The 5,076-nt window shown below is 46.4% G+C and overlaps 1 long non-coding RNA gene across 1 annotated transcript; it reads left to right on the forward strand.

Annotated features, from left to right (window-relative positions):
• The first annotated feature begins 471 nt into the window (after positions 1-471).
• LOC130145888 (uncharacterized) lies at positions 472-4,719 on the forward strand. The gene is made up of 2 exons (XR_008820719.1): positions 472-539; positions 2,302-4,719. It is a non-coding gene; the product is annotated as an uncharacterized LOC130145888 (long non-coding RNA).
• The last annotated feature ends 357 nt before the right edge of the window (positions 4,720-5,076 follow it).

Below are 5,076 nucleotides of genomic sequence, written 5' to 3' on the forward strand. Positions count from 1 at the left end.
TCGAGTGAGGCGGGGGAGGAGGAGAGTCCGGCCGCCACTCCGCGACCTGATTGGCTGCCGAGGCGGGCGCGGGCCTCCGCTCTCAGATTGGCCGGCGAGGAGGAGAAGGCGCCCGCGGATTGGCTGAGGGGCGGGACGGGGCTCAGAGATTGGTGCCCGAGGGCGTTTTCGGGGTCATCGTTGGCGGCAAAAGACGGCGGGGAAGAGACTCGCTCTCGAGGAGACGGGGATCGGGCCTGCGCCCCCTACGGGCGGAGCGGAGCCGAACCGAACCGAGCCGAGCCCAGCCGCCCCGCGGGGTCATTGCCCGGGGCGGGCGGGGCTGCGCGGGGGGCGGGCCTCTTCCCGGTCACGTGGGGCGGGCGGCCGCTTCCCGCCGAAAGGGGGGGGCGGGGCCGGAGGGGCCGTGAGGGGCGGGCGGACGGCTGCTGGCAGCGAGGGGGTGGCTGCGGGGGTCGGGGGAGCCGGGGACAGAGGGAAGGCTTCTCCGGACGTGCCTGAAGAAAAGCTTGGGCCAGGAGAGCTCAGCCCTTGTAAAGGTACCGGCTGTTAGCGAGGGCCCTGCTTGGGGGCGTCCCGTTCCCGTGGGCTTGCCGCTGCCGGTCGCTGTGCGCCGCGGGGGCCTGGGCGGTGTGTCACCCCCCAGCGCCCCTTCCGTGGGGCCGTGACCGCCGGTTTGGGGACGGCAAGAAGGTAAAAAAGCGGCGTCGGCTCGGTATGGCAACATCGAGCACTTATCTTGGCTTCCTCGTGTGCTGACAAAAATGTCTTGAATGTTAAGCACCTATCCGTACGCAAAGCTTTTAATACGTTGCCCGAGGTGACGCGATTGAAATGGTGGCGCTGTGTCAGGCCGCCTGCGACGCGCACTCGGGAGGGGACAGCCGCAGAGAGCGCTGCCGTGTGCCGGAAAGCTGTGTCTCGGTGGGGCAGAAAACATAAACGTTTTATGAAAGATAATAGACTTCAGCGCGGGCGGGTTTTAAAACATACTTTACATCATCGCCTCCAGTAAAAACAAGATGTGGATTCCGCGGGAGTCGGTTTCTGCTGGCTGCCGTTGGAGTTAGTGCTGCTCCCTTGTTTCTAAAATCTAAATCCGAGGGGTTTTTCAGCATGGTATTCACTGCTGGTTGAAACTACCCGTTTTTCGTGTTACTCGCGTGGAAAAAAACACCCCATAAAAGCATGGGTTTCAGCTTTATGGCATAATAGTAGAAGGAAATTAAAACAAAGAAACAAAAAACTCTTCCAGAGCTGTCCAAATAAAATAATTCCATATATCCGATTTAGATGTTTAGGTATTTATTTAGTATAAAGGTCTGCATTTGATTTTTTTAAATTTAAGCTATAATTATTTATAACTGAAAAGCACCCTCAAATTATTTCTTCTCACTAGTTATTGTGCAGCCGTTGACTTGTACAGAACAGTTTAAAAAAAAAAGGAAAACCCAAATCCCCTAGGCAAGAGGGTGTGCAAATAATACTGGAGAGGAAATTGGAACTAGTGAGTAGGCAGAAACGGGGACAGAGATGTGGGCTGGGATTATGCAGATTTCACGGTGAGAACAAAGAACCTGAATCTGATGCAGTAAATGGATGAGAAACCCAAGAATTAGTCGTGGAACAGGATTGACCTGGAATATGTCTTTGGTGGCATTTTGAGCTTAGTGCTGCAAAGGCATAAGTGTGAGGAAGTCAGAGGAAGAAATTGTGCATAGTGATGCTAGCTGTTACAGGGACAACAATGAAAGTTGATGAGTGAGCCATCTAAGACAAGACAGTATGTTAATTATATTGTTAGCAGAAGTCAAAATAAGATGTGGACTGGAAAAAGCAGCAATCAAATATGTTCCTTTCCTCTTTGCTATATAGGACAGTCTATATATGTTATTTTTCCAACAATATTAAATTAACATAAAAGAAGAGATTAATTGGGTAATAACTAGGCTATTTATAGACCTCTGCTGCAGAAGACAGTGAGACTTTCAAAGCTCAAATGTCAGAAGTATGAAGATAAAGCAAAGTAGACAGAGATAAATCCGTCTTTCACAATGTAGTATCACTCTCAACATCAAGGTGAGGTGAGGGCATGGGTGCAAGAAATCATCTGCAGTAAATTTCTGGTAAAATGAAGGTTGGTAGGGGGCCTTGAAAAGCCTTGAATGCATGATATGGTCCTGATCAGTCACAGTTACCACATCTTACTAATGACATTTTAAAAGCCCTTCTAGATTAACATGGAGTTCCCTTATACAGTAGATTTTAGAGAGAAATCCATACTGGTTTCTTTTCTTTCAGCTAAAAGGCCACCTTACAACTTTGGGGTTGACAACACAGCAGATAATGTCTTCTCTTGTTTTGTTCTCTCGATTGTACCTTGTCATGTATTTATGTGTGAAAAATGTATTCAAAGGTGAAGACTGTATGAACTGTATATAACTCATCAATGAATTCCCCCGCAGATTTGCTTCTTTTGAAATATGCCAATGGAAATGAAAGCTTGCCCTCCCTGAGTTACCTGGTTTGTTTTCATCTCATATGACCTCATTCACAGAGGAAATGCATTGCTGGCACAAGGGAATTGTTTACTCTAAAACTGTTTTCTTAGTGACTGTGGAATTGGAAATTGAATGCTACCATAAATGTTGCTCTCCAAACTGCAGTTGTACATAAAGCAATACTTAATTAATCTGACCTTAATAAATAACATCACAAAGTGTATAATTGTAAAGAACAAGCTGACCGACGTCTGTATATACCCTGAGGATAGGGAGGGAAAAAGAATGGATAAAACATGCTCATTTCTTTGCTAATTAATCTTTAGAAGAAGCTTCAGTACAACAGTGATGTGTTTAGAGAGGGAATACAAGTAGATGAAAGCAGCCAAACTGTAAGAGCTGTTGCAGCTGTGGTTTTCTTCTTTGGTTTTGTTAATTTAAATCTTTCAACAGACTTTTGCAATAACAGTGTTGTGGGTTGAGATATTCAATACTAACCAAAGTGTGGCAACTGAAGAATCAAAGTTGTCATGTAAACACAGAAACAAGTTTGTAAATTGGTAACACTACAGCACAAATGGCCCATATTAGAAGTGCCCTTTTGATCTTCTTAAAGGGTAAATGCTCCCAAAACATACCAGGTACATGTAAAAGAAACACGGCTTGTTTTAAGATGCCTTCAAGAGAAGGGATGAAGTTTTAGAAGAGCAGGTGGCAAGGCTGCAGCCTCTAGCCTCTGGAGTCACTTGTATTGTGCCCAGCTATTCATCTGCTGAGTTTTCTGGTTGTGTTTTCTGCATACTGGGAAGGGGAAAGGGAGACTGGGATTGATAGGCTACACAGTGGTAAAGCCAGAGCCTTCTTGGTGTGATTTCCATCTAGCCTGTCTTACTGCATTTAGAAAAAGAAATACCAGTGAAAGAGTAACTTCCAAGGCCAAGGAAAACAACTTTTTCCTTTTATCCTTCTAAGGTAAGCTGTTTTTCTTTCTGTCCTTCCCCCTTTTTTTTGTAGCAAGCCTAGGTGGGACATCCAGCAGCCCTCAAGAAATGAACATTAATGGCTACGAGAGATTAGAGCCATGTTAGTAATTCTGGGTTCCTGTGAAGCTCCAGGTTTTAGAATAATGGCAGCCTAGACAGGTGGTTCCTGTCAACCAACTTTCTTGATTTCTTCTTGAGGAAGAATAGCGCATGGGAAAATCAGAGCTGCTGTACTTGATCAGAAAAGGATCTGTCTTTACATATATATAATGTACTGTCTGTCTCTGACAGCGGTCCATAGAGGATACTTGGGAAAGAGAGAGATGATGGCCTGTATGTGGTGTTGACTAATGTAGCTGGCTGAAGCATGTATCACACCTGGTTGTCTGCCTGGCTGCGCTTCCCCAAACCAATCAACAGGCCCCCCGTAGCTGGACAGCAGCTCGCGTACCAGTCATCGTGCTGGGCAGAGATCATGGAATTGTTCTTGTATTGCAGGGCAAAAGGGCTCCCGGAGCACTACCCAGGCTAGAATACCCTGGCTAGGTACCCTCTTTGCTGGAGAGCTGTTGGGCTGATCTTGTGGGTCTTCCTAGACTTCCCGTACTGCCATACTCAGCGTATTAGCCAGGAGGTGCTTGCTTGCAGCCACCAGCTCCCCAGATGTCCTTATCTGGTGAACTCGGGCAGGGAGAGGCCCAGGGGCTTCTGCAGAGTAACTCCCCAAGGTTGCCAGCACACAGACAGGTGGTGGTTCTAGGTAGCCCAGGCTCAGGTCAAACCAAGGCAGGCTGCCTGCTGGGAGCAGAGGAGGTGTTGGGGGCTGATTTTGTGGTACAGAAGCAAGCAACATGCACATATATAGGCCAGCCACCAGCCTAGTTTCTCAGGGCTTCTGCAACAGTGTTGGGATGAACACACTGGAAACAAATGCTGAAAGCAGTTTAAACCAGAATTTTGTCTTCATACTTTTCTTCAAGCTTAGTTAACTGTTTAATGTGTTTGCCACAGTTGGTTTTTTTTTAAAGTAAAACGATATCCAAAATGAACAACTTGAAATTGTGAATCATTATCTGTTTTGTTTTCTATGTAATGCTGAAGAACTGACTGTACCAATATTTTGCATATTGTGCAATAGAGCTATTGAAATAAAATTAATGACAACCCATAGTAAAAGGAAGGTTTTAGTGTCTTGTGTCTTAAAAAGCCATAAATTAAACTTGGGTCCAATTTCATGTGGTGTCTGTGTTTCTATTTGGTACACTGAGTTATACCAGACCTCACACTGGAACAATTTGCTGTTCACACTTGGACATAAGAGACTCCTTGGCTTGCTAAGTATTCCTAGGGTGCTGTGAATTGGAGAGTGCCAAGCAGCCTCCCTCTCCTCAGGTGGCATGGAAGAGCAGGCAAGAATGGGCACAGGAGGGAACAGGCTGTGGTGCCCTTTACATGGGAAGGCTCAGTGCTAAAACTTCAAAAGATCTGTAAGAAGTGAAAGCAGGCATTTCACACTGGGACATCTGCTTTGTCTCTCGACATAAAAGCACCCATTCTCTGTTGTTCTTGTCACCCCAAAAATTATACTGAAG

Source organism: Falco biarmicus, chromosome 3 (assembly GCF_023638135.1).
Source record: "Falco biarmicus isolate bFalBia1 chromosome 3, bFalBia1.pri, whole genome shotgun sequence".
NCBI classification, from domain to species: domain Eukaryota; kingdom Metazoa; phylum Chordata; class Aves; order Falconiformes; family Falconidae; genus Falco; species Falco biarmicus.